The sequence below is a fragment of the Silene latifolia genome, chromosome 9 (assembly GCF_048544455.1).
Source record: "Silene latifolia isolate original U9 population chromosome 9, ASM4854445v1, whole genome shotgun sequence".
Classification (NCBI taxonomy): Eukaryota; Viridiplantae; Streptophyta; class Magnoliopsida; order Caryophyllales; family Caryophyllaceae; genus Silene; species Silene latifolia.
Window position 1 is genome coordinate 144,028,753 of NC_133534.1, and position 23,962 is coordinate 144,052,714.

Consider the following 23,962-nt stretch of genomic DNA (forward strand, 5'->3'; position numbering starts at 1 on the left):
AACACACAAACCAAAGCTCACATCGTCACCAGTCATCACTCGTAAGATTTCCGAAGGTCAAGATATGTGTCTAAGGTCGGTCAACGAGTCCCTAAAAGGTCGGGTATTACAAAAACACATACAATACTCTAAGACTAAATATGAGGGACTAAATCTATAAAATATAATTAAAAGGCTACCCTAAAATGACAAATAAACGCTACCTAGACAAAGCCACGTAGGATCCAAAAAGCCACCTAGATTAAAATTTAGTGTGACGTGGCATATTCAAATGTGATGTTGCATATTTTTGATGTGACATGACGAATTAATGTGACATGGATTATCAATTTATTATTACATGTCATTAATTTAAATCATTTATCTATAAATTAATTTAATTCACTTATATCTATAATATAAAAGGATATTATTATTATTCTTAAATTAATTTTGTATATTAAATATATTGTCTTCCAAAATTTATATAACCCTTACAAATTTACATCAAATTTCATAATTTATAATTAATATTGACATTTTAATTGAAATTTTTGTAATAAAACATGTTAATAAATTTCATAATTTTTAATTAAAATTGAATTTTTAATTAATTTTTTTGTAATAAAACATGTTAAGGAATTAATTAAACCTCTTCATATTACTAAACACTCACCATTATTAACATTTTCCTATTTATTTCATTGTTTTTAAAATTTTTGTAATAAAACCTGTTAATAAATTAATTAAACCTCTTCATATTACTGAACACCCACCATTATTAATATTTTCCTATTTATTTTTTTTTAATTAAACATGGTAATAAATTGATTAAAACTCTTCATAATACTTAACACACACCAAATTAATTAAAAAATTTTCCTATTTAATTAATTTTCGTAATATAATATGTTTATAATTTTATTAAAACTCCTTATATTACTTAACACCCATAATCTTCATTAACATTTTGTTCTATTTAATTCATCTCTTGAGGTCATCGGCAATCAATTATCTAATTTAATAATACCACAAAATAAATTAAAAATTAAATTAAAATATGGGAATTTATGATTGTGTAATGACTATAAAACCTACAATACCTATAATAGTTTCTATGCACTTTATTTATTTAATATATGCACATTTGTCATGAGTTTCTAAGTTGTGGATTGTATTTTATGGTTTAATTTATTTATTTGATTATATTGAGTATTATTATCGAGTATTATTTTTGAGTATTATTGTTGTTGTTGTTGTTGTTGTTGTTGTTGTTGTTGTTGTTGTTGTTGTTGTTGTTGCTGCTGCTGTGTCCCATAAAGTATATTTTAGTTTGTTATGTTGTTGGTTTTATGAATCGTTTGCTTTATATTTGAATTCATGTTTTCCAGTTGGTTTAATTTAAGTGACTTACATGTGACAATGTTTTGATTCGTTTGTCAAGTTTTTGCCAAGTTGATGTTTTATCTTTTGGTCAATGATATTTTATATAACTTTAAAGCACCATGAAACGTATGTAAATGCAGATAAGGCAAACCATCACGTGGGTAATCTGAAGAGGGAAGAAATACAAAAGGCACGAAACTGAGGTAAAATTAAAGGTAAAAAAAGTAAGGTAGAAACCGATAAGTAATGGATGATTGTTGATCTCAAAATAGAAGTCTTATAGTACTTCTTTTAATTTGTTATTAAACGTATATTGTGGTGTAATTTTACTATTATACTTTCCCGATCAACCTATTTGAATTTGTATTTTTGTATTCACGAGTATAATCATCTCTAACGTATATTTTTCTTTTTCATTTTATATGAACTATTATCAAGGCGTGTAATAAAAGGAAGCGAAAGTGAACCTTCGGGTAAATATTAAATAGTATGATTTCTAAATTCTACTTCGTATGTTTTTAAGTTTATGTGTTTTTTTTTGTCAAAACAGGAATAATACATAAAACTTACTCTCAAAATTTCCTTTAAAAAAAACATACTCTCATAATTAATGGTAAATAAATAACTACAAATAATTGAATGAAAAATCTTTAAAATTTTACAATTTACTTTTTGAACCATCATGACAATAATTAATCATTTTAATTATATAATTTCCTCTTCCAATTTAAGTTTTCTCCAACTCCCACCTTTTGATTGTTTTTCTATAAAATTTACTTTACTTTTTTAAGTGGTTTATGCTTTTTTAACCATTATAAGATGATCGTTGATCTCAAAATGGAGATCTTATAATATTTCTTTAAATTTGTTATTAAGCGTATATTGTTGTGTAATTTTACAATTATGCTTTCCCGATCAACCTATTTGAATTTGTATTTTTGTATTCATGAGTATAATCATCTCTAACATATATTTTTCTTTTTCATTTCATATGAATTATTATCAAGGCATGTACTAAAAGGAAGCGAAAGTGAACCTTCAGATAAATATTAAATAGTATGGTTTCTAAATTCTAATCCGTATATTTTTAAATTTATGTGTTTTTTTTTTCAAAACCGGAATAGATTATTTTATTGTCTTTAATACTATTTTTATTTTTATATAAGATCATGGACATAAGTATAACAAGAGATGGATCAAATTCTTGAAATAGTAATAAGGAACTTAAAAAATTTTATGAACCTTTTGGAATTCGGATTTAGGGAATATAGTTTTTTAGATTATTGAACGATTGAAATGAAAATTTAATTCGTAATACATGGAGTAGATACCGACCATACCGTTGAATCGTATCTAATATTTTTCTATCGATATAATAAATGTTTTTCGGATGTAAATAATATTTGAAGCATGCACGGGGTAACAAGACTTCAAAGATATTTCTACGAGAGGGTAGATGTAGAGCTCTAAAAATAATTTGGAGATGACTATACTAAGGTATTGAGTTTACAATCTTATAAGGCCTGATTGAAGATTTTTCCAAACGAAATTTATTATATATGGATGGTTTCAACTTTTAATATTTAAAAAACTCACTTTATTATATTGTAGAGTAAAACACACTTATATATAATGAGTCGTCTTTGTCATTGCTCCGTTGTCAAGTTTCTCAAAATTAGTAGCTACTACATTGTCACTCGCAGGATTCGATTTAAAAAAATAAACCAATAATTGCTCGAACAAATATAATACGATAAAAATATCAAAACTAAAACATATAAACCCGTGAATTTCACGGGTCACAAACCTAGTTACAACATTACAAAGGAACTGAAGTTTGTTTCTAATCTAAAACTTCTAAAAATTCCAAGAGTATGATCCATGAGGGAACCGAAGTCTGATTTCCTGCAAGTAAAGACAACAACCAAGCCCTGATCCTCGACTACCTACACCAACACCACCATATTAGCTTATTCAATGATATAGAATACAAAAAAAACTTCAGAGGAGACATACGCCCTCAAAAAAAAGAAACTAGTCAGAATCTTGCACAAAGTTATCATGCAGTGTCCCAAACTCGGGATGGTTGGGGAATCTTGTAACCAGCTTCAGTGGAGACCGAGCAAACCTGAATCAAACAAAATAAAATGTGAAAAGGACAGACGACATCTAATGATAGAAAGATAGCTAGGTGATGTACTAAATGGGCCATAAATTACTTCCTTAACAGCAGCAAAGACGACATCTAATGATAGAAAGATAGCTAAAAAACTCTATTGTTTCTCACTTCCATCAATGATTGTTCGAACCCACAATTGTAAAATCACACAGTTACTACAAGAAATACAAATGATAGCAGGTCACCCCAAACCTTCAACTCCCACGACCAAAATCAACAAATCAACAGATTTGACTGCCCTACAGAGGTGCAACTAGTAGATCAGAAGCAGCGAATATGATGTTCTCACTCTAATAAGAATAAGAATATGAGGAATGAAGTTAAGCAACGCTAAACAAATCTAACATCGCCCTAGGTAATAAAACAGCGGCAAACCTACCAACCTACAGGTCTACTAGTACGCAATCAAGAAATTCAATATAATAATTTCTCAGTTTTCCACTCAAGCCCAAGCAAATCAAACACTCAATCAAATCTGCACATGAACCGTCAAGAAAGAGACACTTTAGAATGACATAGCAATAAGTAACACTTGCTCCGCATGTAAAACCCAACATAAATATGAGACGACGAGAACAATAAGGCGTTACTTAAAATTATGAATTTTTCTCAACAAGGTTCATCATTAATTCATTCAAACTCTACCTGTTCGAGGCTTTGATGAAATACATCCATATGAAATAAACCCAAAAACCACACCTGTACAACAACATACACAAGGAATTAGAAAAGTATCAACACCCAATTGCCTAATTAAATCACAAGAAAAAGATGCATGTAACAAAGATGAGAAGAAGAATGTCCAACATTATTCAAGTCGGCAAGACTAACTAAAACCAAATGACAACCCCTGAAATAGTACTACAAGCTGGAAGACAGATTTCAATTGCATAAAAAAATCCCAATTTCATGAGCTTTAAACCCTAATTATCACATCTTCACAAGAAATGTGTAAGAAGTTGATAAAACAAATTACCAGCAATTTCAAAGGCATATTGGTCAAACAGAACTTGCTTCGTTTTTTGCCACAAACTTTGTCGAGTACCTGTTCAAGTGTGTTAAAAAGCACTATGTGTCTTAGCCACCTTTACTTCATTCTGTTGGCATACAAACTATCAATCTGCAAAGTATATAGCTACGAGTTCCAATAACAGAACTAAATTCATAACAACAGCCTAACCATTATTCATCTATATATTCCTGTAGCAAATTAAAGTTACCCAGAAACAAAAGAAAACGTCTAAATATGACACAGAAATCAAAGATGCCGTCATCAACACAATTGAATAACATGACATATGATTGAAAATTCTAGCAAAAAATTGATGACAAAAGTAAGTTAAAAGACTACAATATCAAAAATGACGATAGTTCAACAGATAACGAATACACTACTTGGAAAGTTAATATGGTGGGTTGCAGTGATGATCTTTGGTTAAATGGGTTCAGCATGTATATCTGAGAGGGCATGACTAAACTGACTATGAGCCTAAAACAGAAGCAGTTGGGGTTGGAAAAAAATCTGTTCTGTTAGGAACAGATGAAGGAGAACAATGGAGGGAGCCTAGCATGGAATAATACGATCTACATATAGTAAATGATTGGTATGAAAAGTTCAGAGATAAAGGAATGAAATGAGAATGGCATAATATTATTTTGAATGATTGGCAAATACCAAAACACTCTTTCATAGGATGGTTAGTTGTTAGGAATACTTCTAATATTAAAGACAGACTTTACAAATATGGCCTCAGTGACAATAACACCTGCTATTTGTGTGCAATGGAGGAAGAGAGCAGGGATCGCCTGTTCTTTAAATGTATGTACAACAGTGAAATTATCTCCCAACTGAACAGTGGTGGCAGTAGAACATTCCTGGTAGTTGTTCACTGCAATGCTGTAAACAAAGTAGGGGATCAAAACTGAGGAGAAGGCTATGGGCATCATAGTCATCAGTCATGGCAATAAATGTAGACTTAATGGAGTGCTGCAAAGACCTAATCTGATTGCACAAGAAATAAAGATTACTATCATAATGAGAATTAGACAAATGCTCAAGGGGGAGATGCAAAGGAAAGATCAGCTGTTGATGGAAAAAATAGGAGCGCAAGATAATGACTAAAAGTTCTATGCTTGATTTTTGATTCATTCCTAATTTGTAATGCTCTAGCTAGCTTTCTGCTCTACTTCATTTTATAATTATACTGATTAGTGATAGAATGGATTGTGATGTAAATGTTTTTTGAGTTTTTATCCTTCAATGAAAAGCTTAAATTTTACCCAAAAAAAAACGAATACACTACTGATTTCAGAAATAGCATTCCCTTTACTATTATAATACTGTGCAACATCTCATGTTCATCACAACTTGGCAAAAAAATGACAGTATCAATGGCTAGTTTGACACAAAAAAAATCGGGAGAACATACCAATTTGCTTGCTTGCTTGTACGCTGTTAACTAATCCTGCAATTTTTCAGAGTAAGACAATTCCTTGTTAGTCCTAACTTGTATACTTGAGTATATTTAGCTACCAAGATTAAAAAAAAAAAAAAAAAAGCATATAAAAACCAAGTGCTTTTCTAGCAACCAGTTAAGACCCCTCGACACTTTCACTTACGACATCGTGTAAACATAATTATACAAAGAATCAACAACCGTTTTGAATTTGTACAAAAACCCCCCAATTCAATTGTAAACCCTAATTCTGTATCTAACTCTAGAATTGGTTCTGAAGAACATCCAAATAAATTTATAAAAAAATATAGGTGTTAGTATGAATTTAACTAACAATAATCAATTGCGAGGTAGGAGAAATGCATGATGGTAGGATGGCAATCGAAAGTTAGTAATTGCGTGATTGAAGAACTTACATGATGGTAGGAGAGATGCATGTCCAAATCTCATGTTCTGGTGGGCGATTCATAAACCCGTAAGATCAAATTGAATCTGTTCGACGCCAAAACTGAAAATACAGCAATCACGCTACGATTAACAATAGATAACATCAAATAAGAACTTAATGCTACTAATTAGAATAACTTTCGACTTAAATAAATAAATACCCAAAACCCTAATTATGAACAATACTCTTTAAAATTGAGAAATTATGCCTATTCTAAGGTGAATATGAAGAAAGCCGGAGGAGTAAGGAGGAGACTCATACAGGTCCGCATGCCGTTGTACATTATGCCGTCGTAGATCGTAGGCAAGTCGGCTACCAAGAGTAAGGGATATGGGTAGAAGGATAGTGGTGGTGGGTGCGTGATATGAGGGAACAAGAGAGAGATTGGGTTTCCAAATGAAATCGTAGTTGCTGTCGGTATCTCTTTCATGCACTTTTTTTCATTATTCTTTCATAGTATGCTCTTTGTCTAATTTTCTCTAATTCTCTCTATTCTCTCCCTCACAAAATTAATCAAATAAACAAAATTAAGCAAATCCGTCAAATTACACAATTATATATGTTAATTCTTGTATCGATCAGGTAATAATTCTAATTCTTAATTTTATTAATTATATTAAGGTTTGTTTACACTAATTAAATTAGGGTTCATATCAATCAAGTAATTAAACTCGCATAACAACGAAACCAACTCTAATAATTAGTCTAGCACATAGGCACAACAAATAGCACCAACTGTAATTAAACTTGTAGGATTTGTGATTTGTGGACATGACACATCCAAATCGCAATAAGCCACAACAAATAGTAGATGAGTTACGTTGATTACTCTGCATATTTTCGAATTTTTCATTTTCTTTTTTCTTTTTTTTTGATAAATGTTTTGTACTTATTTTAGTAAGTTTTACTATTTTTTTATTTTTATTTCGGGACTCTGAGTCGGAGTCGGGTGGTGGATGGTGGCGACGCGTGGTGGTTCGATGGTGGTAGTTAGAGTGAGAAAAGAGTAAATGAAGAAGAGAAATAGAGATTGAAAGGAGGGTATTAAAATGAAATTATTAAAATTAAAGGGATATTATGGTCATTTACGTTCATGAATGAGTAAAACTCGTACATGAATGAGCACCACCCAATGAAATAAGGTACCCATCTACAATAGGTGGGTAGCATTACATTCTAATTGATGTTAAAACCATAAATGAAATAAGGTATTGTATTGGTGTCCGACTTCGTCCGGGCTACCTCTACTTACCATTAAATTTTTTTTTTATTAAATAAAACTATTTAAAGTTGCATAACCCATAAATTTATTATCAATATATTTTTTATAACATATCCTAAAATTACGATGAAATAAATTTTGAGACAAATTCATTACTCCCGCTATTAATATTTTACTCTTATTAATGAAACAATAGTAATAAAATTTCAATACTTGCCCGTAATCATTGTTACTTTCACTACTCCCGTCGTAATTATTGTTACTGTCACTACTGCCGCATTAATATTGATCATTTCACTATTGCCGCATTAATATTGATTATTTCACTACTCCCGTTGTTGTTTTTACCACTCTCACTAATCTCGTTGATAATATTGTTACTTTTACTATTCAAATGAGTGATTACTATCATATAACTCTATCCAATGTTACTACAATTCTTTTCTTTACTGACGAAATTAATTTTACTACTTAGGCATACAATTTTAAGAGGAATATATATTTATATAAATATATTACATACATGCATCAAATCAAATCGAAAGAATTATGCAATATTATATACAGTATTATGAAATCTAACTTGAATTATTTATAACCTACTTATTATATTTTTGTATGTTAAATAATTAACATCTCTATACATCTAATATTTAATAAAATTGCATAGATTTTAAATTTAATATATAATTTTATGATGATAATAATTAATACCATAGGTGTGCATGTATATATACTAATTAGTTATTTTATTTTAAGGAAATTGACCCTCTTCTAGTTTTCTATAAATATTTAGGAAAATGATCAAACATCTTCTTTCTTTTAATCTCCTTGAAATTGACCATCTTAATTAATTATTTTATTTTAAGGAAATTGACCATCTTAATTAATTATTTTATTTTAAGGAAATTGACCATGTTTAGGAAAATTACCAAGCTTCTATATAATTTAATCTCCCTTAAACTAAAAGAATAAGAAACTCTAGAATTTTTCCCGCTCAAATTTTTAGTAAGAAATTGAACCTTCTATATTTGGCTATATTATTCTATTGAAATATTCTATACAAATTGGGCCTAACAAGTGAACATATAATTTTTAGTAGAAGTATCTTTCAAGACCAATGTGTGAACAAATCTTTCATCTTAAATAAAATATACCAAATAATATTCTTATTCTTACGAGATTTAGTTGTTGCCCCATTTTTAACTCATCCCCTCTAAACTAAAAGAATAAGAGTTGCTCACAATTTCCGCTCAATTAATTGATAAATATGATAGGCCCACCTTAAAATGATGACTTTTAATTTATTAACTAAAACTTTCATCTACAGAATAAAATATTACAATCGAATCAAATGTCAACTAAAATAGGATTAACACTGCCATTATTCACGCTTAATATACCCGTAGTATACTAATTTGTTATTTTTTAAGTTGGTGGTTGGAGTTGATAAAGTTTCAATTTTATTTGTTTTTTTCTAAAATAAATTGTCCTTTTTTTTTAAGTTAACTAATCTTCATTAATATTGGTTGTTCTTAATAAAGGATAAGGAGTAAGAATCAATAATTCTAATTTTCCTATTAAAAATAAAAGAAAAACGAATATAGGAGTAAATAATATTTTAGTTGTTTGTAATAAATCGTCCTTCTAAATGTAACGTATACTGTTTATATGTGTTTCCGTTATAAGGTCAATATATGCTTTATAATAACAGAGTACTGACCCTATATTAGATTATGTTATTCCATAATAGGCAGCTATCATTATTTTTAATAATAAAAATAGATTCACATAAAAATAATTTAATCTAAAAGTCCACTGAATAGTAAACCTTTTTTTTAAATTTTATTAATATTATAATCAGTACATGACAACATACTATTATAACTATCACTAATTTATGTAAAAAAATTTAATTTTTACAAGCTCAATTAATGTAAACCTCACAAATGTTGTGCTTTAGCACGGGATCTCAACTAGTTTTAAATCAAACTATATAATATTTGCATTGAGATCCCTTAATCGGGTCCATCACACGGTGCTATTGATTTAAAACTATATAGTATAATTAATTTGTATAACTTTCTTTAATTACATTGAAGTCCCTTGGTTTCTGGATTTAATATATAGTATTGATGTGAGTATGTGGCCTCTGACCTTCGTGTCTTGTATAGTTGCATTGGAGATGGATTTTATTTGCGGCGTTTAAGTAAAAAAAAGCCTCAAATGCAACTTTAGATTTAAAAAATAAAAAAAATGAATTTGTATTTGCTGCGACTTGCTAAAAACGCCTCAAATCAAGAGCCGCAAATTAATGTTTTTCTACTAGTGAAAGTTACGCTTATAAAGGGTCAAAGTTACACTCACAAACGAGCAGAGTTACACTAAAAAAGGACCAGAGTTACACTCATATAGGACCAGAGTTACAGTCGTAAATGACCAAAGTTATACTCGTAAAGGATCAAAGTTACACTAAATTACATTCACTTGACTAAAATTACATAAATTCAAAATTTTATATACAAAATGACCAAAAAATATCAAAGTTACATTAGTAAAGCACCAAAGTTACACTAGTAAAGCAGCAAAGTTACATTCATAAAATGCTAAAATTATATAATTTCAAAATTTTATATAAAGAAAAAGAATTGTTACAAGGATAATAAAAACTTGAGAGAGAATGTAGAGAGAGAAAAAGCTCTGAAAACAATACAATCAATTTGGGGATCTGAGTAATGGCTAGAGCTAGGAAACCTGCATTAAATAACTCCAAAATTAATAATAAAGTTACTATTAATCCTAAAATAGTAGCAGATACTATAACTACACTAAATATTGAGGATGGAGCAACGAGTAACAATGGTGCTGAAGTTTGAACAAACTTGGTGGCCTGGTAGGCAAGGTGATTAGGAGAGATGAAGCTACGGAGAAGAAAACATTTCTGGGATATGCATGATTGATGATAGAAGTGAAAGTGAATCAAAGTTTCCCAGATTCTCAGTGTTTTTTAGATGAGGAAGGGGTGGAAAAGAAGGTCAGACTGGAATATGATTGGCTCCCAATAACTTACAACACATGTAATGGTATTGGGCATGCTACAGGACAATGTAGGAAGAAAGCAGAACCTAAGAAGGTACCACAGGTCTGGCGAAAGAAAGTGATAGTACCTCTAGTAAACTTAGTGGTTACTCCCAACTTGGGTGTTATTGGGGATAAGAGAGTGGTATCTCTTGGTCAGCAAGTTTCTCATCTAAGTAGGCAGGATACTCACCTTCCCAACATCACTCCAAGAGGACACACATACTTGGAAGCAGTCACTAATTCACTGAAGAAGTTTGTTCTGGAAAATAAGGAGGTGGGAAGTGATACAGGTCAACAAAGTGATAATGGGTAGTATAGGATTTTGGAATATTAGAGGCCTAAATAAGATAAATAAGCAGATGGATATAAGAAGATTCCTGCATATGAATATGGTAGATGTTTTTGGTCTCATAGAAACTAGAATTGAAAATAACAAGTGGTTGAAAGTGAGAAACACTATCTGTAATAATTGGGCTATATGTACTAATCACCAAAGTCACAAAGGGGGGAGGTTATGGATGTTGTGGAATCCTCAAAATTATATGGCTGATATTCAGAATATTACTGCTCAAACAATCCATGCTAAGTTTACTGAAAAAGGGAGAAATAGAGTGTTTTGGATTACATTTGTTTATGGGTTTAACAAGGTAGCAGAAAGGAAGGCTTTGTGGAAAACTTTGAAAGCTTATCAGCAGAAGGTGTCAGGAGCTTGGCTTATTGGAGGGGATTTTAACAATGTGTATTTTCCTAATGAGAGAGTAGGATCTCAGATAACTTCTGCTGAGATCTCTCCTTTTCAGGACCGTGTACAATACTGTGGCGTTGAGGATATTAAAGTTGTGGGCTCTTTCTTTACCTGGACGAACAAACAAGAGGCAAAGGCAAGGGTGTATAGCAGGATTGACAGGGCTCTAATAAATGATGAATGACTTCAATTGTTTCCTGATTCCTATGCCAATTTTCTTCCTGAAGGCTTGTATGACTATTGTCCATGCATCATACAGCTTGAAGAGAATAATAAGAAGAGGAACATTCCTTTTAGGTATTTCAATATGTGGGCAAAAGTTCCTGAGTTTAAAAACATTGTCAAAAAACACTGGAGTGCAGAGGTATATGGGACTCATATGTACACTGTGGTGAAGAGGATGTGTAGATAACCATATCTCTCGATATTGGAATTTATAGAGAACTCGTCAGCCACCCGATGACGATAGGACACATGTATTCTCAATTGACGTGCTCGTGATATGGATACGTCACATGGATGTCAAGCAAGGTTATGTCAACGGTTTCTGTTAATTTAAATTGACATTTTGATTGGTTTTGAAAAAAATGGTTATTTGTTTCTTTACATTTGTGCTTTGAAAATTTATGAAATAAAATTTTTTATTTCATTTATTTAAGCTTTGATGATTCATGGAATAAATGTAATTTATTTCATTCGATTTGAATGTAATTCGAGTCGGGAGTTTTTATTTACGATTTATCGTTATAAATTGTTTTTAAAAGCTTTTAATTGATTTTGGTTTAAAAAATCAAGTTTGTTTATTTTGATTTTTTTTGGTTTAAAAAGATCAAATGTGATTTTGTGACGGTTTTTATTTATCGTTTTATTTAATTCGAAAGTTCGAGTTTTTTAAAGCGGTTTTAAAACCCGTTTTAAAGCGCTTTAAGGAGCGATTTTTGACGCGATTTGGGCCATGTTTTGGCACGAGTTTTGAGGAAACCTTTGAACCAATACCTTCCCCTCCAACCCAAGTTCGAGCCCCACCAAAGACAGCCCAAATCCCCTCCTTAATCTCGTCCAAAAACACGTCCAATGCAGCGCACCTCCAACCCGTGCCCCTGTTTTGGCAGCTCCAAAACCCGCTCCAAACACCTTCAATTTCGTCCTCTCTTTAGCCCATATTCCACCTTATGCCTAGCCCATATGTCAAGCCTTAACTAAACTCATAGCCACATCCAAGCCAACCACAAACCAAGCTCAAAACAGCCCCGCAAAACAGCAGCTCCAACCCGCACCATACCCTGTTTTGCGTGAGCTTTTGGAGCTCTTTCTTGAGCTCCAAGCTCCTCCACCGCCTTTTCTTGGCTTGCCAACTAAGTAACCTATATCCTATATCTTCTATCCTTCCATAGCCAGCAAGAAAAGATAGAGAAATCGTATGAAAAGATAGAGAGAAAGATCGCTTTCCTAAATCGAGTATATGACTTTCCTACTCTCTAAACGGCTCAAACCCTAGAACCAAAACCTATATAAGCTCCCATTGCCTTTCTCCATAATCTATATATATATATATATATATATATATATATATATATATATATATATATATATATATATATATATATAAAAGAGAGTTTTTTCGAGCGATCTGAGAGCGTCCACATCATCAAAAATCAATTTAGGAAAGTATAATTTTTGATGTAAAAAATAAAATGGAGAATCTTTTAATTATTATAATATGTATATTTCCTAAATTATATTCAAGTGATATTTCCAATTTTTATATCAAACTTTTACATTTCATTTGGCAAAAAAATATCGCTAAAAAAATTATGAAAATAATATAATTAGCTTTGTGGTAAAAAATGCTATCATTGGAGTATAGATTTCATATTATTTGCACATATTAAAGATGGTGTACTTCTTAATATGTAAAATTGTGTACTTTTTAGTATGTTTTGTCCCACATTGGAAAATAAGTAGGTGTGGTAAATATACTACATATAAATAGTATAATTGTCCCACATCGAAAGATTAGTATAAGGTAGTGTGATCCTATGATTATAAATAGGAGACATATTTGAAACTTATGTATCAGCCCAAAAATTTTTGAGTCTCATAAATATTATTTTAAAGAGCTCTCTTAAGATTTTCTATCATTATCTCTACGATATGATATAAAAAATAAAGTGGAGATTGATGATAACTACCTGGGAAAGAGTTAAGAACATGAACAAGAGAAGTAAAAATCACTTAATATTGGTGTCACATAGGCAACTTATAATGAACAACATTACAACATACACAAAGTTAAAGCACAGTACAAAACAAAGGGTTTTACTAATGGTAGTCTCCTAACACAGTATAAAACTAAAGATTTTACTAATGGTTGTCTCCTGAATGCACTAATAGAGCATTAATGAGTCATTATATGTACGATGTAGAGATCTCTATCTAATGAACAACATTACACATACACAAAGTTAAAGCACAGTACAAAATAAAGGGTTTTACTAATGGTAGTCTCCTAACACAGTATAAAACTAAAGATTTTACTAATGGTTGTCTCCTGAATGCACTAATAGAGCATTAATGAGTCATTATATGTACGATGTAGAGTAATGATCGAGACTAAGTGGTTTTACCTTCAAAGAAAAATAATATGTATACAATAGTGATTTTTTTAAGAAGAGACATTTACTTCTTGGTATGTTATATCTTTCACATTGAAAAATAATGTAGGCGTGGTGAACATACTACGTCTAAATAATTAAATTATATATCTCACAACGAAAGAATAGTAGGGTGATTCTATTGATATAAGATTTATTTGCACCAAATTTCCCTTTTTCTTTTACGCATTCCGACTCATATCGAGTCGGTTTTATATGCCTTTCCATGTATTTTGTGCCCAATCCCCGTACCTGTGATTTGGTGTATCCTCTTGCAGGAATCGAGTCGAGTATAGAGGAATTGGGGCAAGGAAGGCATTCCAATGCTTTTACATGAAGAAGAGGTGAAAAATGCTGAGAATTGTGTTCTGCCGGCAGACCGGCAGCCGGTCTGGACACCGGCAGAACACCCACCCCCCCACTTTGCCAAGGAAAAGGAAGAAGTATGCTGAAGGCTGTGTTCTGCCGGCAGGCCGGCAGCCGGTCCACCGGCAGAGCACAGCAGGAGGAATTTAATTGGAGTTAGAAGCTAATTTTTGTTTGGTCTCGCTACCGGCAGACACACCGGTAGCCGGTCAACCGGTAGAACGCAACACAAGGAAGAATTTGAAGACTTTGAAGACAGTGTTCTAGCGGCAGGCCGACAGCCGGTCCACCGGCAGAACACACTTGCCAGCTATTTCCAAACTTCAAGTTTTTTGACCGTGCTTTGCCCGGTAACCGAACCTGAAATCCACCTGCAGAACGCAAAGAAATTGGTGACTTGGATTTTGGGCTTTTCTCCTCTTTTCTCCTCTTTTCTTCTTAATCTTATGAGAGACTATATATACCCCTCCCCTAATCAATTGTAAACATAACCCCAGATCTGAAAACTTTCCCTAATTATTATAATCTTTCCTTAATCAAGCTTTAATCTTTCCATAATAATTATTAATTAATTAGTGAAATTAGTTAGTATTAGTGAGAATCAATTGTTTACACTTGGTTTTTGAGGATTGTATTGGGAGATTTTGGAGGATTTCCTTCATTTATTCAATCAAAGCAATCATCTTTACTTTTGTTGGTACATCTCTTCTCTTATTTACTTTGTTAATCAATTGTTTACATCTTGATTTGTCTTTTATAATTGCTAGAATCATTACTATGTCTTCTCCTTTTGTTGTTTGTTCTTCTCCATTTATTTGTTTCAACAATCTAAACATGAGTGAGTAGTTACCCTTCTAGGGTTTAGGGGGAGTCTAAATCGGATTATTGGGCATGATAGGTTGATTGTTTTGAGTCTATGGTGTAGAATTTGTCTTTCTTAGTATTGCATACAAGGTGTTTGATAAATTGTGTAAGTGAGAACTTGTGCCTTTTGTCTTGATTGCTTAATTCCTCCATTAAATGAGAGTTTGTGGTAGTCTTGTTGCATGCTTTAGAATGGGTAGTTGCTCAATGAGAGTTGGTAATCACCTTTAGGATAATCAAGAGATTGATTCCCATCCTAGGACAAACCTTCATCATAGACTATTTAAATCGACTTGTTTGCCCATAGTTCATGTAGATAACCCCGAAAACCCTAGCCTTTAATCAATTGAACATATATTTCTTCAATAGTTTGTTTAGTTGCATTAAGTAGTTTAAATCAAACCCCTTTTCTTCATTTTTTACTAGACTAGACTCTTACTTAGACTAAGTAGAAACCCCTTCCATCCTTGTGGTTCGACCCCGATTTAAGCTTAAATTGGGTTAATTTTGTTGGTGGTAAGCGACTTGACTCTATCGTTAAAACTTACACATCAAATGGCGCCGTTGCCGGGGATGGCGTTAGGTTATACTTAGTTTTTCTTAGAGTCTTTGCTTTAGTCTTATCTCAATTGTTAGTTTGTTTTAGTAGTTGTGTGTTCTTTGTAGAGTGTGTGATTTCTTGCCTTCCCCCAGTGTGTAAAGACACTAGGAGACTAACGGTTTGTTGAGTGCATGCCTAGAAGGAACCACCAAGCTCTACTCTTCAACTCCGACCCCGAAAGGCTTTTTAGAACCTTGAGGACAAGGACCCTTGAGAGTGTTAGGAATAGTTCCCCTCAAGCAAACTTTGACTAACCAAATTCACACATCCCACAAAATATTGATACCACAACTACACTTCAACCAAACCTCACAATTGAGACTCTACTAGAAAACCCTTTTCATAACTTCCCTAATTCTAATAGCCCACCTCAAACACCACCACATCAAATACCAAATCCACCACCGCAAATGGCTCTTAGAGATCATAACCGGCCTAACCATAATGATTCATGTAACCCTATCAATTTTGGCACCTTGGCCCCAAACAACTTTGAAATGCATCCCGCCCAAGTCGGGTTGATTGAGAAGGATTTGTTCGGGGGACATATTGAAGAGGATGCCCATGCTCACCTCCGGAAGTTTAAGAGGAAGGTTTCAATGATGAAAAAGAATGGGGTGTCCGAAGACACCTTGAGAATGATGTTGTTTCCGTTTTCATTGACGGGCAAGGCGGACCGATGGTTGAACATTCACCCACCGGATACCTTCACTACATGGGATGCCTTGGCTAAAGCATTCATGGCCAAATATTACCCTTTATCAAAGACCGCGATGCTCCGTAATGAGATTCATACATTTCAACAAGAGGACGGAGAGTCTTTGGGTGAAGCTTGGGACCGTTATCAAGACTTGATAGCAAGTTGTCCCCACCATGGAATACCGGAATGGTACATCACTCAAACATTCTTTCAAACTTTCCTACCGAGGACTAAGGAGATGGTAAATGCCTCCGCGGGGGGAGGATTTGATCACTTGAATGATGAAGAGGGCACGGCATTGATCAAGAAAATGGAAGATTCGGAAGCAAACTATGGTTCTAGAGGAAACATGCTAAGAAGGAATGGGAAGTTCCCTAAGGAAAACCCTTCCAACTCCGAGACAAATGCCAAGCCCGACTTACTCACAAAACAATTTGAGAAGTTTCAAAGAAATCAAGTGCACCAAGCCGCGACCTCACATGGGCCACCCATGGAGGAAGTGGTTCAAGTTTCAAGTTGTGAGCTTTGTGGAGGGAGTGGTCATACATATGACTTGTGTGCCAACAATTACAATGGTGTCTACGAAGAGAATGTACAAGAGGTTAACGCTTTTCAAAGCTTTAACAACAATTCAAGACCCACAAGACTACCTTTCAACAACCCAAACGTCTACAATCCAAATACCAATTTCTACCACCCCGGTTTAAGGAACCACCCGAACTTTAGCTATAAAAGTGACAATGTTCAAAACCCACAACATCTTCAACCACAAGCCCCAAACAATCCACCCGGTTTTGCTCAACCAGGGGGAATATTCCCCAACCAAAGAACTAATCCCGGGAATCAAAACCAATGGCCAAACAACAATCAAAACCAAAATTATGGGAATCAACCACAAGGATACCAAGATCTTGGTGGAAATCAGAGCAACCAAGGGTTTTACCAAGGGGATCAAGTGAACCAAGCAAACCAAGGATTTAGGCAAGGGTATGTTCAAGGGTTTTAAGAACAAGGTCAAGGATCAAACTTCAACAACAATGGTCCTAGAGCTAACTTCCAAGGGGGACAAAACAACAACCATGGTTCCAATGCTCGGTATGACTATGGGTTCCCTTTACCCATAGCCAACCAACCTTATCAAGAACCCCAAGGTGAGCTCTCTCAAGTTGAGCTTTTGAAGATGATAAAGAACATGCAACTTCAACATAGTCAAGAGATGACAAATTTTGCTAAGGCAACCCAACAAGAACAAGCAAACTTGAGGGCTACCTTCCTTAAGGACATGAGAGAGATGGAATCTAGGATGGCTTCTCATGCTATGGCTAACCCTCAACGGCTGCCCGGTGGTCTATTGGCCCAAGGACAAAGCTCCAAGGATGCCTCAAATAGCCACCATGCTCATGCGGTAGTGCTAAGGAGCGGTGTAGAGCTTGAGGACCCCTATAAGGACCTTGTGGTGGAGGTTGATGAAGATCCCAAGGGGAATGAGTTGGAAATGAATGGTGAAGGGGAAAGCTCACCCATTGAACCGTCGGGTAAAGCTAGTGAAGATAAGAAAGGGAAGAAAGCTTGTGAAGATTTGTCTAGAAGGGTAGTTCAAGAGGACAAGGATGTTGATAGATATGTGGAAGACCTCCCTTATGAGGAGGAAGCTATTGAAGAAGTGCCTTTGCAATACTCTAAAAAGGTAACAAAGAATTCGGCTCCTCCAAAGGTACCTTCCAATTCTCAACTTGTTCCAAAAATTCTTTACCCTTCAAGAGCCATAAAGAGTAGGGAAAACCTTAAGTATGCCAAGTTTTGTGATATGCTTGAGAAACTTGAGGTTACCCTACCCTTTACGGAGGTGATTATGAACATGCCAACCTACTCAAAATTTTTAAAAGATATTTTGACAAAGAAAAGAGTCTTGGGTGACCAAGAAATAGTGGCTATGGAAGAGGCATGTAGTGCTTATATCCTTAATAAAATGCCCACTAAGCTTGGTGACCCGGGAAGCTTTTCAATCCCATGTGTAGTTGGTGGTGTTTTCATATCTAGAGCTCTTTGTGATTTGGGAGCAAGTGTGAGTGTTATTCCTTTAAAGGTTACAAAGAAAATCGGCATTCAAAACCTTGCTCCCACTTCAATGACTCTCCAATTGGCGGATAGGTCCGTCAAGCACCCTATGGGGGTGCTTGAAGACATACCCGTCAAGGTTGGAAAGCTTTTAGTTCCCACCGATTTTGTTGTCCTTGATATTCTGGAGGATAGCCATACTCCCATCATCCTAGGTAGGCCATTTTTGGCTACCGGAGGAGTACTCATTGATGTGAAGAATGGGCGGCTAACCTTCCAAATTGAGGGCAACAACGTCGAATTTAACCTACCGAATTTGATGAAAGGACCAAAGATGGAAAGGTTGAGCACTATTGAGTTGATAGATGAGGTGGTACATGAAGTAGCCCGTGAAGAAGCGGAGATGGAAGAGGTTTTCTAAATCTCCTTGCATGATGAGGCTATGAAGGAAGATCATGAAGTTGATGAGGAACTTTTGAAGAAAGTGGAGGGCTTTCTCCCTCCAAAGGTACAACTCAAACCCCTACCTCCCTCACTCAAGTATGCTTTCCTTGATGAGGGGGAGGCTTATCCGGTGATCGTAAATGCTAACCTAAGTAAGTCCCAAGAGAAGAAGCTTTTGGAAATCTTGAAAACTCATAGAGGGGCACTTGGGTATAGCATTGATGACATCAAGGGCTTAAGCCCGAGTTTGTGCATGCATAGAATTGTTTTGGAAGAGGGGAGTCAACCCAAGGTAGATGGTCTTAGGAGGATAAACCCTAAAATGGCCGAGGTGGTTAAAAATGAAGTGTTGAAATTACTTGAGGCCGGTATTATCTACCAAATAACCGATAGCAAATGGGTTAGTCCGGTTCACGTGGTACCAAAGAAGGGGGGGGGGGGGGGTACAAATGGTTGAACAAGAGGATGGGACCACCCTACCTACTAGACTGGTGACCGGGTGGTGCATGTGTATTGACTATAGGAAGCTTAATGCCGCCACCCTTAAAGACCATTTCCCGATTCCCTTCATAAACCAAATGCTAGAGAGGCTCGCGGGCCATGCATACTATTGCTTTCTAGACGGTTATTCCGGGTTCTTCCAAATTCCCATCCACCCGGATGACCAAGAGAAGACAACCTTCACTTGTCCAATAGGAGTCTATGCCTATCGTAGGATGCCATTCGGGCTTTGCAATGCGCCCGACACCTTTCAAAGGTGCATGATGGCAATCTTTTCAGACTTTCTAGAGAAAAGCATGGAAGTTTTCATGGACGACTTTAGTGTCCATGGGGACTCGTTTGATCATGGTCTTGAAAACTTGACTAGTGTGTTGAAGAGATGTGAGGAGCACAACCTCGTCCTTAATTGGGAAAAATGCCATTTTATGGTAGAGGAAGGGGTTGTACTCGGTCACATTGTCTCTAGTAGGGGTATTGAGGTTGATGGTGCTAAGGTTGCCGTTATAGAGAACTTGTCACCTCCTTCCAATGTGAAGGGAGTGAGAAGTTTTCTAGGCCACGTCGGATTCTATAGGCGTTTCATCAAAGATTTTTCAAATATAGCAAAACCATTAACCTCATTACTCCTCAAAGATGCCGCCTTTGTGTTTGATGAATCTTGTCTTGAAGCTTTTCATAGGTTGAAGAGAGCATTGGTCACGACCCCAATAATCCGGGCTCCGGATTGGAGCCTTCCCTTTGAGATCATGTGTGACGCTTCGGACTTCGCGGTTGGTGCGGTACTTGGTCAAATGGTGGATAGGAAGCACCATGTGATATATTATACAAGTAAGACCCTTGATCAAACACAACGCGGGTATTCGACAACCGAGAAAGAAATGCTAGCAATTGTCCACGCCGTGGAAAAGTTTCGGCAATACCTTGTTGGGTCTAAGGTGGTTGTTTACTCCGACCACACCACCTTAAGACAATTGATGGTGAAGAAGGACGCTAAACCCCGACTTTTGAGATGGGTGCTACTCCTTCAAGAATTTGATCTAGAGATTAAGGACAAGCCGGGATCCGAAAACCTTGCGGCTGATCATCTTTCGAGGTTAACTAAAGAGTCCCGAGGGGACAAAGACGATGGGGTCCCTATTGATGAATGGTTACCCGACGATTCTATCCTTGCTATTACCCATTCCACCCCTTGGTATGCGGATATAGCCAATTTCTTGAGTTCTAGCTTTATCCCCGAAGAATTTGATAACCAAGCTAGGAAAAAGTTGAGATATGAATCAAAGAGATATGTGTGGGAGGACCCTTACCTCTATAGAAGGTGCAATGATGGGATTTACCGGAGATGTGTCTCTCAAGAAGAAGGCCGTGCAATTCTCCAAGCTTGCCATGCCACCACTTATGAAGGGCACTTGTCCACATCTAGGACCCAAGCTCGGGTTCTTCATTGTGGCTTCTATTGGCCCTCCCTATTCAAAGATGCATATGCCATGGTACACTCTTGTGATTCTTGTCAAAGAAGAGGTAACATTGGAAGGAGAGATGAGATGCCATTGGACAACATCTTAGAAGTTGAGCTTTTCGATGTGTGGGGGGTGGATTTCATGGGGCCATTCCCATCTTCATTTGGCAACCAATATATATTAGTTGCGGTGGACTATGTGTCCAAGTGGATCGAAGCAATAGCCGCCTCTACCAATGACTCAAAGGTTGTTTCCAAGCTTTTCAAAGACTATATTTTCCCCCGTTTTGGAGTACCCCGGGCCGTTATAAGTGATGGTGGTTCACATTTCATCAACCGAACCATTTATGCACTCCTCAAGAAGTACGGTGTCCAGCATAAGATAGCTCTAGCTTACCACCCCCAAACAAACGAGCAAGTGGAAGTCTCCAATAGACAAATCAAGGCTATATTGGAGCGGGTTGTGAACAAGTCTAGGAAGGATTGGAGTGCCAAGCTCAACGATGTGTTGTGGGCTCTAAGAACCGCATGCAAGACCCCAATCGGCACTACTCCTTACCGGTTGGTCTATGGTAAGTCTTGCCACTTACCTCTCGAGTTGGAACACAAAGCAAGATGGGCCCTCAAAGAGCTCAACTATGACTTAGATGTCGTGGGAAACAAGAGGTTTCTTCAACTCAATGAACTTGATGAGTTGAGGATGGATGCTTATGAGAGTGCAAGACTTTACAAGGAAAGGACCAAGAAATGGCATGACTCGAAAGTCACACGAAAGGAGATCGTTGTGGGTGATAAGGTACTACTCTTCAACTCCCGTTTTCAACTATTTCCCGGGAAGTTGAGGTCTCGTGGTCGGGACCCTTTGAGGTAGTCGCCGTGTTCCCTTACGGTTCCTTTTAGTTGAAGAATGACAAGGGAGAGTGTTTCAAGGTGAATGGTCATCGGGTTAAGTACTTCTATGAAGGTCTCCCCATTGAGACTCATAATGAAGTTGATTTGGAAGATCCCCCATCCTTGGGGGATGAATGATCCCAAAAGTCGAGCAATCATCGGTTTGGTGGAGTTCCACAAGAACCACCATTTGTATATAGCATGCATTTTAGGTAGACAATGAGAGATTTGGAACCATACTTTGTCAACTTTGGATTGGTGACGGAGGTCACATTTGAAGAAAACTAGCATTATTTTTGTTTGACCCGAAATCCCGACATGATGCATCGGCGTAGTTGTGGAAAACACGAATCCCAAGGTCAACGAAAAGTCTCGAATTTCGAGTTTGTGAAAATTGAACAAGTTGAATGAAAAAATGTTGAAAATGAGCTGAATGTTGGGTTCTGCCGGTAGGCCGGCAGCCGGTGCCCCCACCGGCACCGAGACCAAATTGATTTGTTGAAAATTTGAAGAGTGTTGTGTTCTGCAGGTAGGCCGGCAGCCGGCTCACCGGCAGGGCACACATGAGTTTGTTGAAAACTTGACAAATGCTGATAGGGAGTGTGTTCTGCCGGCAGGCCGGCAGCCGGCCCACCGGCTGGACACATCTGTCAAAGAAAAATTGGGATTGAGGAGAGTGTTCTACCGGTGGACCGGAAGCCGGTTCGTCCACCGGTAGCGAGAACAAAGATTTTGGAGGAAAAATTCGAAAAATTAGGAAAATTGGGGGTGTGCTCAACCGGCAGACCGGCTGCCGGTTCGCATACCGGCAAAACACACCCAGCAGACCCAAATTAAAACCACTAATCCCCTTTTTCCTCCTTCACTTCGACATTTTTTCATACTTTCCTCCTTCATTCCTCTTCCATTTCTTATCAAAATACACCCTAACTCCCTCAAATCTCAACCAAACTTCCACCTACCTTCACTAAACTCCCTCTAATCTTCACAATGGCGGGAAGGAGAACAAGAGCCGATGTTGCAAGGGCCCAAGCCGAGTTGATTGAGCGCGCCGCGACCGATACAAACCCCGACCCGGAATTTCCTACGGTAGAGTTTGCCACCCAAACTCAAAAGGGTAAGTTTATTCTATTTAAAAATCGTCCCCTAACCCCCACTAAGTTTCTACATTATCCGTCCTTATCGGCCCTCGGGTTAGCTAGGGAGACAGAAGCTCTTTTTGTCGGGGTAGGAATGAGGGGAATGTACTCTATGTATGAATATACTTACCCCCGACTCACTTGGGAATTTTTGAGTAGTTTACGGATTAGCAAGCACCGACAATCAAATATGGTGGCTACCCTTAGTTTCCGTCTTATGAACCGGGACCACACAATTTCATTGGGTCGGTTGGCTAACATGTTTGGGTTGGAAAATGCCGCATCACATAACCCACCCGCTGATTTTCATTATTCCCGAGTGTGGAAGGCGATTTCCGGTCTAGAGGATAAGGTTGGGGTAAAGAGGGCCGCAATTAGTTGTCACAACCCCGTCATTCGGGTGTGGCATCGATTTATGGGATGCACTGTTCTTGCGGTGGATGAGCCGTGGGTATTTCGGACCAATGAACTTGAAATTTTGGGGTCCTACTTGTTTACAAAACCCACCGCCTTCAAAATTAATGTGGCTCACCACCTTGCAATTCATTTATCAAAGATTGCCAATTCTCCGGGGCAAAAAGTCCCAATACATGTGGGTGGCATCATCACCCGAATTGCTCGAAATTTGGACCGTCCGGTAGACCTTTCTACCATGAATTGGATACCCGGGGATACTTATTTGACCAAACGTTACTTGGCCAACAACCTTGAGTGGATTAAGGTCAACCCCATCGATGATAAGGAGTATTGGCAAATCAATTACAAGAATTCAATCCCACTTCCCAATGT

At 36.2% G+C, this 23,962-nt stretch overlaps 1 long non-coding RNA gene and 1 other non-coding gene across 3 annotated transcripts; both read right to left on the reverse strand.

Annotated features, from left to right (window-relative positions):
• Nucleotides 1–3,075: 3,075 nt before the first annotated feature.
• On the reverse strand, nucleotides 3,076–6,858 carry LOC141600122 (uncharacterized). 2 transcript variants are annotated; one of them, XR_012524173.1, is made up of 7 exons: nucleotides 6,710–6,858; nucleotides 6,417–6,508; nucleotides 5,974–6,009; nucleotides 5,311–5,441; nucleotides 4,521–4,589; nucleotides 4,190–4,243; nucleotides 3,076–3,493 (listed from the first exon to the last, which is right to left on the reverse strand). It is a non-coding gene; the product is annotated as an uncharacterized LOC141600122 (long non-coding RNA). The 2 variants fall into 2 exon arrangements; XR_012524174.1 differs by lacking the exon at nucleotides 5,311–5,441 and having other exon boundaries at nucleotides 6,710–6,835.
• A 9,896-nt stretch (nucleotides 6,859–16,754) lies between these two features.
• On the reverse strand, nucleotides 16,755–16,861 carry LOC141603537 (small nucleolar RNA R71). Its single transcript, XR_012525407.1, has one exon. It is a non-coding gene; the product is annotated as a small nucleolar RNA R71 (small nucleolar RNA).
• Between the last annotated feature and the right edge of the window lie 7,101 nt (nucleotides 16,862–23,962).